The sequence below is a fragment of the Hyla sarda genome, chromosome 7 (genome assembly GCF_029499605.1).
Source record: "Hyla sarda isolate aHylSar1 chromosome 7, aHylSar1.hap1, whole genome shotgun sequence".
NCBI classification, from domain to species: Eukaryota; Metazoa; Chordata; class Amphibia; order Anura; family Hylidae; genus Hyla; species Hyla sarda.
This window is the reverse complement of record NC_079195.1, coordinates 126440718-126452156: the sequence shown is the minus strand read 5'-3', so window position 1 is coordinate 126452156 and position 11439 is coordinate 126440718. Positions and strand designations below refer to the sequence as shown.

The window sequence follows — 11439 nt, the reverse complement described above, 5'->3', positions numbered from 1 at the left end:
GAGAAACAAATATAATGCACCCACAGGGAGTGGCGCCATTTTAATAAAAATTGTCAAAAACCTTAGATAACAGTCATACAGAATATATTAGAAAGCTTTTTTGATTTTCAGCCAATCAGAGAGCAGCACTACTGAAATAGAACTCCCAGGAGGTAACAGCGTGTCATACATGTGATGTCATAACCATTGTCCACCAAAGAGCAGCACTGAGCAGAAATAACACTGCTCCTGTTCATTCTTCATCAGTGAGGGGCCGGTGCTGGACACTGTGTAGGGACGAGGGAATGCAAAGTCATACACATGACTGTGACTGGTAAGTGCTACATTGTTGTGTCCAAAAGATCTTTATTGCAGTTCCATGTGTATTTCTATGATAAACATGTAAATAATTTATCTTTTTTTTCTTATCTTAGATGCACTATTTCCAGGACATGGAGTAGCATTTCCGGACCTACAGCAAGACGTTGGATGAAGGCATAGCCCCAGAAATAACACTGCTCATGTTCATCAGTGAGGGGCCGGTGCTGGACACTGTGTAGGGACACGGGAATGCAAAGTCATGCACATGACTGTGACTGGTAAGTGTTACATTGTTTTGTCCAAAAGGTCTTCATTGCAGTTCCATGTGCATTTCTACGATAAACATGTAAATAATCTATCTTTTTTTGTCCCCTATCTTAGATGCACTATTTCCAGGACATGGAGTAGCATTTCGGGACCTACAGCAAGATGTTGGATGAAGGCACATGCCTAGGAATCATGCACATACACAGAAACATTTTCCCAAATTGTAGAGGTAACCTCCTTTAGTATGCCCAGAGGAAGGGCAATACAGTAGCCATGGATTCCCTACAGGTTTCCTCCCCTCTGGAGGTTTTTCCTGTCCTGAGTATTAGTTACTGTACGCTCTTTGTGAGTGATGGGAGGTTACAAAAAATCCCTTACACAAACATTTTAATAAATTATAAATAAAGTTCCCCTTTTTTTAAACTGTTCTTTGACTTGTTCGACTCATTTATTTATTTCTGTGTGTGAAAATAGAGTTAGCAAAACATGGATGACCAAAGCTGCTCTCCTGCACGATCTGCATAATGCGGTGCAGAGAGAGGCAACTGGTGCTGGGTGGTGCAGTTTATGAGGCAAACGTAGAACACCCAGCAAGTTCCATGCACAAACCTTTTTCTGATGAATGGGACTCATGCAGGGAACTTGCTAGGGGTCATACGGGTGCAAAGGATCAACTTTTAAGTACATGAACTGTCCCTTAAAGGGGTACTCCGCCTCTAGATATCTTATCCCCTATGTAAAGGATAGGGGATAAGATGTCTGATCAAGGGGATCCTGCTGCTGGGACCCCAGCAATCTCCATGCAGCAACCAAAATTCTAAATAGTATGTTTAGATCACTGGTTCCTGTGGCAGGATTCGTGACATCATGCCATACCTTCTTGTGACATCACACCACCTCCTATAGACATAAATGGAAAGGGCGTGGCGTGAGGTCACGACCCTCACCACGAGAACCCAGAGTCCTAAATATATTATTTGGAACGCCGGGTGCTGCATGAAGATCGCGGGGGTCCCAGTGATCAGTCATCTTTTGTCCTATCCTTAAGGTAGGGGATAAGATATCTAGGGGCGGAGTACCACTTTAAGGAATTAGAGAGTGTAGGCATGCCTTACAAGCAGGTAGAAAAAGAACAGCTGGGAGAAATGACAGGAAACGAAGCAATGTTTGGCTGGGACCGATTTTGGGTGTGTTCTGGCCAATTAAAGGAGAACTATGGCAAAAATTTACTTATCCCCTATCCATGGGTTATGGGATAAGTAGCTGATCGTGGGGGGTCCCCCTGCAATACCTGGGATGAGACCCGTCGCTCAGTGAGAAGCGCACGCTGCAGACGTCAAATCTCAATTTCCCTGGACCCCCCCCCCCTTCCTTCATGTCCACCACAAACGTCCCCAGACTGCTGTCTCTTACAGAGTTCTATGCCCAGAAATGGTTGGCTACTCACTTTGTCAGTAGATTCTCATCCTAAATATGAAGACAATCGGGGAAATGTACCTGTGGAGAGGAAATGTTGTCCAGGTGCTCTTAGCAACCAATCAGATCACTTCTCTTATTTTTCAGAGGTCTTCTCAATAATGAAAGAAGCAATCTGATTGGTTGCTATGGGCAACCTGATGAAAACATATTTTTTTTCTTTAACAACTACAGTACTACAACTCCCATTGTAGTGTGTCTGTTCAACCTGTGCCTCCTCCAACCCTGACCCTTAGGGGGGCACAGACGGACCACACTGGGGGTACCACACTGTAGTACTTTAATTTTTACAGTTCCCCTATAACTCTGCAGCTTCGGTAGAAGCATGAGGCTCAGCCTTAGAGTCAGTGTATCTGGCTGCTCCGGTGTTCTTCTATTTTACAGCCTGGACCCTGTTTTCCTCCACACTGGTCCCTGTGGTCGGGTCAGATGGTTCTGGACTGTGGCTGAACGGTTGCTTGAGGGATTAAGTGGCAGATTTTTTTGGGACTTCAGTTGTTGGATGACCTCTCTCTTCAGTGGCTGGGGATATTCGTAGTGCAGAATTTACAGGTGTTACGTAAAAGGGGTACTCCGGGGGAAAACATTATTATAATTTTTTTTTTTTTTAAATCAACTGGTGCCAGAAAGTTAAACAGATTTGTAAATTACTTCTTAAAAATCTTAATCCTTACAGTACTTATCAGCTGCCGTATGCTACAGAGGAAGTTGTATAGTTCTTTTCGGTCTGACTGCAGTGCTCTCTGTGAGTAGGAGCAAATCTCCATAGTAAACTTCTCCTACTCCGGACAGTTCCTGACATGGACAGAGGTGTCAGCAGAGAGAACTTCCTGTGGAACACAGCAGCTGTTGGGTGTGTCTGACTTCCAGAGTTTTCCAGAGAGAGAGGATTGAAGCAGTGTTTCCTACAGCCTTTTCCCCAGGAGGGTGGCAGCTTCCTTGGGAGAGCCTCCTGCTATGGAGCCCCAGACTTCCACCCCTCAAACTAGGCCGGCGGGGGGTGGGAGTGAGAAAGCTACGGCCGATTCCCAGGACAGGGTGAGAAGATCCAGCAGGCTCCGCAGTAGTGGAGCCCACTCCCCCGTCCGTCGCTGGAAACCGCAAGGCGTCCGGTAAGAAGCTTATGGTCATGTCTACGGGGACTGTGTCTGAGATCATGGAACCCCAGCAATGGGGGGTGAAGGGTCCCAGGGAGTCGCTAGCTACTTTCGGTTCCCGCATGGAGGCAAATCTAGTAGAATATGAGCAGCTGGGAAAAAAGCTGAAAATCATAAGGGAAGACCTGAAGTTTGCTCGCTACCAAACAGATAACTCTGCCAAGGCTATGAGGGCTAAGTTTGCTGCCAGGGTGTGTGAGCTGAAGGCAGAGGAGCAGGAGGTGGTGAGAGCCCGAATGCTGATTGTAGAGGGAGCGGGCATGTTTAAAGAAAAATTAAAGAATGAAGACCGCTATAAAACCATGCGGACCCCTGTGAAGGAGGAAGAGGATAGTCAGGGGGTGGAAGAACACCTGTGTGATACAGAGGAGAAGATGGAGGAAGGTGGTGAGGGAGATGGCGGCAGTGAGGGTGATGAGAGTGAGGGGGATGTGTGTGATACCCTGTGTACCCCTAAGACCTCTGTCACCCGAGTGCGGATTACATCAACCCTGCTCAAGTCGCCTTACCAGCCACCTCTGAGGAAAGTGACAGTAGTGATGGCGGTGACAGTGAACTGGTCTGTGGGGGGCCCCTGCGGGCCATAGTGATGCAGGAGTCACCCACCCGTCTGGAAAATTTCAGTTTTGGCAAGGACCTGGGCCCTGAGGAGAGGAAGAGGAAGAAAAAGAAGAAGAAGAAAAAGGCTGAGGAGCAGATTAAGTTTGTTTTCTCTCCTATCCAGCAGTCTGGGCCACCTGAAAAGTTGGTTCAGGCTGCTGGGCCCCCCACCCTGCCAGATCCCGCTTCTGCTGTGGAACGGGACCAGCACGGGGGGTACAGTGCTGCATCCAACATGGCCGCGGGTGCTACAGTCACGCGTCCTGCTGGTAGGGAAGAGCAGGACGGGCTAATGGTGGGCAATAGTTATGCGGCAGTTTGCAAGGGGAGCGGTTCCCTGAGTATTGTGGGCAATGTTACTAGCCCTGCGGGGCACTTCCCTGAGAGGGGGGGGGGAGTGTCCAGGCGTCAAGGTGTCAGAACCTGCTGCTGAGCCCGTGAGGTTGGGCGCAGTGTGTGGCGCAGGCACTACAGGGATCTCTCCTGTGAGAGAGGGGAGTCCCTGCACATCAGTGGCAGGAGGAGTGGTGGAGGTGCGCCCGGAGGGGCAGCCTCAGCTTCGGGAGGTGATGTCGGCGGTGACATCTCGAATGGAGGAGGAATCAGCGTCGCCGACAATGGCAGCCGCCGGTGACCTGAGAATGTACAAAAAGGCCAAGCTAAAGCATGTCCAGGCCAGCCCAGAGGTAGTGGGTGAAGCAGCTGCTGATCCCAAAAATACTGTCAATAAAAGCAATGTTAATACAAGGTGTGTGAAAGATGGGAGTGGTAGTGCTGTGGATGAGAGGGGTGTATGTGGCAGTGATAGTGGTGCAAATGGGAGGAGTAGTAGTGGTGCAGATGGGAGGAGTGGTAGTGGTGTAGATGGGAGCAGTGGTAGTGGTGTAGATGGGAGGAGTGGTAGTGGTGTGAATGAGAGTGGTGATAGTGGAGTGAATGAGAGGAGTGGTAGTGGTGCAGATGGGAGGAGTGGTAGTGGAGTGATCGGGAGGAGTGGCAGTGAAGTGAATAAGAGTGGTGATAGTGGAGTGAATAGGAGGGGTGGTAGTGGTGTAAATGAGAGGAGTGATAGTGGTGCAGATTGGAGGAGTAGTGGTGTGAATGAGAGTAGTAGTAGTGGTGTGGATGGTAGGAATAAGAGTGGCTTTTGTGGCAGTACAGGTGGCCTAGGCGGGGATGTAGGGACTGTGTCTGGTCCGGCTGCCCCCCCCCGGTCGTCAGGAGTTATGCAAGTGTGGCGGCTGGGGGTTCAATAGGATCTTTACCTCCTGCATCTGGTGAAGGTCAGTTGCAACGGCGCCTCCTGGAGGCACTAAAGAGAGGAGAAAGGACGCTCCAGGTAGAGGAAAAGGAGATGGACCTGTCTTTTTGGGTGGAGAGACATGGTCTGGGAGCATTCCGAGAGAGGAATGGGGAGACCGTATGGTCCCTCCAGACACCCGGGCAGGAGGTAGGTTGCAGGAATGTGGCCCGTCTGGTCTGGAAAGGCGAAGATGTGTGCCCCCAAAGGGGCAAGGTGGTGGACCCCCTCTATGCGGAGGCGAGAGGAGAAGCGCAGGTTGGAGAGGGCCCTTTAGAATGCCCAGGTGCCAGGGGTGGCTCGGGGTCCCACTCCAGACACTGGCTCAGAAGGAGGTCAGAATAACTCTGAGGCTTTGGGTGGGGCCGAACTGGATGAGGAGATAGGGAGACTGCGTAGGGAAGAAGGTCAAGATGCTCCTTCCTCCAGTCATGCCTCTGAATCCGAAACTGTGGATGAGGAGGAGAAGGAGGGGCAGACAGTAAATGGTGGCCAGGAAAAGAAGAAGAGGAGGAAGAAGGGTAAGAGTAAGGCAGCGCCGTCATCCTCTTCAGTTGTAGCCTCAGACCATAGAAGGAACAACTCAGTCTCTGACCCTCTGATCGTCCTTTCAAATCGATATTAGGCCCTTGGGGATACAATCTCCCCTCCTCTTCTCGAGGGTCCGGAGGCAGTGTGGCCTCCAGGAGGTGCCGAGCCTCCTTCCTCTGGGGCAGTTTCCTCAGGGGCTGAGGTAACACCAGATGCTGGAGGTAAAGATCCTGGGATGGATATATCCCTGAGTTTAAAAAGAGGCAAAGGGTCTTCCTCCGATTCAGATGAGGGTGGAGGGAAGGAGAAGAAGGTTTAAGGGGTGAGGCCATCTAACTCAATCACCCAGGATGGCGGCACTCACCCCACTGACGTTGGCATCCATTAACTGTGCCAGCATAAAATCAGATACGGCTAGATTCGCAGCCTTTGATTTTATCGGCCGTGTTGAAGCCGACATTTTCTTTTTAGAAGAGACCAGGTTGTCAGATCTAGCCTCTCTGGTAAAAGCCAGAAGAGAGTGGAGGCGTGGTCCCTCCGACTGGTCTCTTGCGGCTGAGCCGTATAGTGGGGTGGCGGTCCTTTTTACCGCTCCTGTTGAATGCAGACGGGTTAATGAGTTAGAAATGGGGAGGTGCCTGATCTTAGATGTCTTCATGAAGGGACAAGAGCTCCGGCTCATTAACATCTACGCCCCGCAAACTAAGCGGGGCCGTAAAGATCTCTTTATGAGGATTAAGCCCTTTCTTTTTACGAGTCGGCAAGTGATCTTTGGAGGGGACTTCAATAATGTCACGAGGTCCCAAGATAGGAGAGGCTCCAATGGTCCGCTGACTTGCGATAGTGTGGCACTGATTAGCATAGCTAGAGAAGCTCACCTAGAGGACGCCCACATCCGGAGCCCCTCAGGCCACACGGGTTTCACCTATCATCAAGGTAGTCGCAGGTCTAGGATAGATAGGTTTTATTTAAAGGAGGAAGCCGTCTCTTCCGCAGTGTCCGTGGTTGAGGTGGAGTTCTCCGACCACTGTATGATTTTGTTTTCCCTGAATGTTTCAGAGACCCCCTGGATCGGAAAAGGTTATTGGAAGCTGAATTCGTCCCTCCTGGAGGAAGCGGACATAAGACAGTCCTTTGAGGATTTTCTTCAGAGTCAGGTACCTTTACTGGGCCTATGTAGTAGTAAGTTAGAGTGGTGGGAGATATTCAAGAAGCGGGTTGCGGGGTTCTTCCGCCAGCTCGTGAGCCTCAGGTCCCTGAACAGGTATCGCCTGTATCAGGGTCTGAGGAGGAAACTCGAGCTTCTTGTCTCGACTGGAGGTAGCCGTGAGGATATCTCCAGAGTGAAATCCTTGCTGATGGGGTGTCAGTACGATAGGCACGCATCTTTGGTTTTTGAGAGGGATGTCGGGAAGTACCGCTCGCCCGACCCTTACAGAAACTGTAAGATGTCAGTGAGTAGTAAAGTCATTTCAGGACTGATTGATAGTACAGGATCTCTGAATCGGTCCAGATCAGGGATCTTGGAGGTCGTCAGATCCTTCTACACGCACCTCTTGGGGAGGAAGGATCTAGATCGAGACAAGATGTCGGCTTTCCTGGCTGAAACCATTCCTGAGCCAGGGGTAGACCCCTCTCTTGATGTTTTGGCAGAAGAAATCAGGGAAGAGGAAGTGAGACTGGCGATCGAGGGGCTCGCCCCTAAGAAGTCGCCAGGTGTGGATGGCTTAACATCCGAGTGGTACAGGACCTTTAAGGAGTCTTTAGCTCCCCTCTTGACTGAGGTATTCAATGAGTGTCTCTCCTCGGGCCGAATTCAATGAGGAGGTCAGCCCTGATTCTTCTGTCAAAGGTTAAAGATCCTAGCCGTATTGAGAATTGGAGGCCCATAGCTCTTCTCAATATGGACAGGAAGCTTCTGGCCAAGATACTGTTTAATCGGCTGGTGAAATTTGCACCCCGACTCCTTTCGGGAGCTCAGCATTGCTCTGTTCCAGGCCGAAGCACCTTAAGTGCGGTCCTTAGTTTCAGGGAGGCAGTGGAGCGGAGTAGTGCGGGTTTCTGGAAGGGGTACTTGCTGTCCCTTGATCAGGCCAAAGCGTTTGATCGGGTGAACCACGAGTACCTCTGGTCCGTCCTCCTGAGATATGGCTTACCGAGTACTTTTGTTAATTGGCTTAAGATCTTGTATGCAGGGGCAGAGAGTTAAACTACACTAGGATCTACAGCCTGTTTTTCCAACTGTTATGGGGAAACAGGATGAACCTAGTCAACAGGGAGGTTACGTATCGCACAAGGAGACTAGGGGGTTTATCTATGGTAAACCCTGTGGTGTTCTTAACCAACACCTTCTTGAAAGCTAACCTCTCAAACCTCTGGTCAGAGAGGGCTCCTCCGTGGGTACTCTCCTGCAGGGAATGGTTTCGGCCTTTCTTCCAGGAATGGGAGACAGGAGGGGGAGTGAAGGACCTCCGTACGCCCCATGGATATCTTCTGGCTTACGCTACCCCGACTCTGAAGGCCAATACGTCGGTGGGGTCTGGGAGTGTGGGAGATCAGGACCCAGTCAAGGCAGTTCCTTGACAAACGGGTTCTGTTGACCCACTTCCAGAAGCCTCTGGCGCTCAGTGACTGCCCAGGTCGGGATCTGAGGGTGGGGTTGTATCTTTTAAACATGAAAAGGATCCCCCAGAAGTTTTGGGACTTGGCCTGGCGCTGCTTTCAGGGGAAGCTATATGTGAGGGACAATTTGAAGTGTAGGAACTCTGATGACCGGGGATGTCCCCGAGAAGAGTGCAGGGACACGCTGGAAAGCATGGACCATTTCCTGCTTCATTGTCCCTTTAATATAGGGGTTTACAACAGGGTGGGTGCTTCCATCGGCTGGAGTCAACTTGCCGGCCTTACCTATCAGGAGTGGGCTTATGGGGCATTCAGGAACCTGGGTGGCCGAGATCGGGGCACTTTATTCTTAGTTAGTTTAGTGGTTAGGTACTACACGTGGAATGCACGGTGTTTAGTGTCGACCCAACAGAAAATCCTCTCCGAGGTGGAGGTCTGTTGGAACATCACCGGTGACCTCGGGAAGATCAGGTCTTTGGAGTATGGCAGTCTTGGTAACAGTAGGGCTTCTCTCCTATGGAGAGGGTTTTCTTTCGATGTGCCCTAGGTACTAGACCTTTTAGGTAGAGTACCTTTATTTTGGTTAGGGACAGTGTTATAGGGATACAGATAGGATGAGAACAGGGTTAGTTTGAATGGAGGGATAGGATTAGGGAGAATTGTAGGGGGAGTTAGGGAAAGAGTGTAAAATTATTTTGAATGTATCAAGTCTGCCATCCTTCTCCCTGGTGGTGGACTAATGCATGTGCACGCTAGCTTTTTGCTTTGTTTTTAAGCTGATAGGGTATGAAGGGCTTACAGGCGACCAAACTTGGGCCTAAAGTGGGTTGTGGTTCAGTGTGTATAAGTTTGTGTATAAGTTGGTTGGGAGGAGTGCTAGGTGGGGAGGGTGTGCTTGTGGGTGGTGGTGTTCATCTTTGGGGGACCTGACATGGGTCAGTTAAGGACTGGACTTTGTGAACTGTAAGAACGGTATGGACTCTGACCCATGTACAGGAGGGGTGGTGTGGGTGAGGGTACAGTTTTAGTGTAGGGTTTTTCCTAGGGTTTTCTATTGATTTTGTAGGTGTTTTCTGTAGTGCATATATTTTGTTTATATTATATTTTATTTATATAGTATATTTAGTAATTTTGTACCTTTATTGTGTTATATCTATATTGTTTCATATTGTTTCATGTTATAGCGTTATGGTAGCCGGACCAGTTGTTGATATGTGGTTTATTTCGTTTATTTCAGTTATTTGGTCTGTTTTATGTTTTCTTTGGTATTTTCATTAGTCCCGGATAGAGGATCCAGTTAATTTGGACGTTTTGTAAGTGAATGTATGTGTGATATGATTATTTTGATTATTATTATTATTATTATTATTATTATTATTATTTTTATTTATTTATTTTTTATTTATTTGTACATTCAAGCCACATTGCTTTTTAACTTTCACTGTGACATTGTACACATTATATATGTACCTATGGTAGTCTTAAGCACTTTATTTTCTGTAAATTGCACTGTTATTTTATGTATTTTTATCACTGTATTGATTAATTATGTAATTACTGTTCATTACTGAGCTGGGTATATAACCCCAGCCTGTGTATGGTATCACTATGCTTGAAAAAAGCTCCATTGAGGGGCTGAAACGTCGCACTGTTTGATATGTGGAATAAATAAGTTATTTTTTTGGACATTTGGAGTGCCGCACCATTTTTTGAAGTTATCAATTGGCTGTGATCGAGCCTGAGGAGCTGGCACCCGTCTGCTGTGGTATAGTAGTGCTGCATTTTTTTTGGATATATATATATATATATATATATATATATATAGGATCCAACAATAATGCAGCACTCCAAAGAACGGTGAATAAAGTGTTGATTTATTCCTGTCACATCAGTACAAGCAATGTCCATAGGAGCAGAAACGTTGCTTTAACTGATGTGACAGGAATAAATCAACACTTTTTTCACCGTTCTTTGGAGTGCTGCGTTATTGTTGGATCCTATTTAAACTGAGGACTTTTGGTCAAGAAGTTTTTTGGACGCTGGCACCCACACATCGAGGCTGAGTAGTGCTGCAATACTTTTTTGGCTTATATGTATATATATATATATATATATATATATATATATGTATATATATATATATATAAAAAGATTAAAAAAAATATGATAAATGTTAAAAAAAATAAAAAAAAATCAAAAAAATAAAATGTAAAAAAACATATATATATATATATATATTTTTTTTAGGTGTGCTTGCTACGTTTCTGTTTAGTTTTCTTGTTGCGTGTTCCCAAGTATGGATGGTTTTGAGTTATAGTCGGGTAATGATAACTTTTATGTTTATATTTTGACAAGCCAAGTTGTGCTATTTTATTTATTTATTTATTTATTTTTCTTATGTTCATTTTCGGTAGGCGTGTGAGTGTTTGATTAGATATTTTGGGCATGTTTTAATATTTTTGTATTTTAGTATCTTATTAAAGCTGGGCTGGCCGGTTAGGCAGGGTTTTGTTTATGAGGTTTTGTTTTTTGTTCTAGAGTATTTCTTATTTATGATATAGCTGGTTAAGCCTGCTTTGTGTTTTGTATTTGATAAGTTTTGTATTTTTCTAATAAAAAGAGTGTCAGCAGAGAGCACTGTGGTCAGACTGGAAAAAAATCCAAAAAGAAAATAACTTCCTCTGTAGAATACAGCAGCTGATAAGTATTGGAAGGATTAAGATTTTTAAATAGAAATAATTTACAAATCTGGCAAATTTCTCCAACCTCAAGGTTAGTATTTAACCACTTAAGGACCTAGGGCGTATGGATACGCTTTGACGTCCTGGTACTTAAGGACCCAGGCGGTATCCATACGCCCATGGGAATTTTGGTCCCCGCCGCGCGCCGGGCGGGGACCGGGCCGGGTTGACTGCTGATATCAATCAGCAGGCACCCCGCGCAAATGCCTAGGGAGGTCATCAGACCCCCCCCCCATTGGCGATCGGCGCAAATCGCAAGTGAATTCACACTTGCGATTTGCGCCGATTCCGGGTCATACGGGTCTATTGTGACCCGGTGACCCGGAATAGAAGGGGGATCGCGGATGTCTAAGACACCCAAGATCCCCCTGTAGGCATAGGAGTGAGGTGGCAGGGTTGCCACCCCTCCTATCCCTGCTATTGGTCTGCTATTGATCGTCAGAGG

General features: G+C 47.3%; 1 long non-coding RNA gene across 1 annotated transcript; it reads left to right on the top strand.

The window, feature by feature from the left end:
* The first annotated feature begins 230 nt into the window (after positions 1 to 230).
* LOC130282457 (uncharacterized) lies at positions 231 to 985 on the top strand. The gene is made up of 3 exons (XR_008846399.1): positions 231 to 313; positions 414 to 578; positions 682 to 985. It is a non-coding gene; the product is annotated as an uncharacterized LOC130282457 (long non-coding RNA).
* Positions 986 to 11439: the final 10454 nt, after the last annotated feature.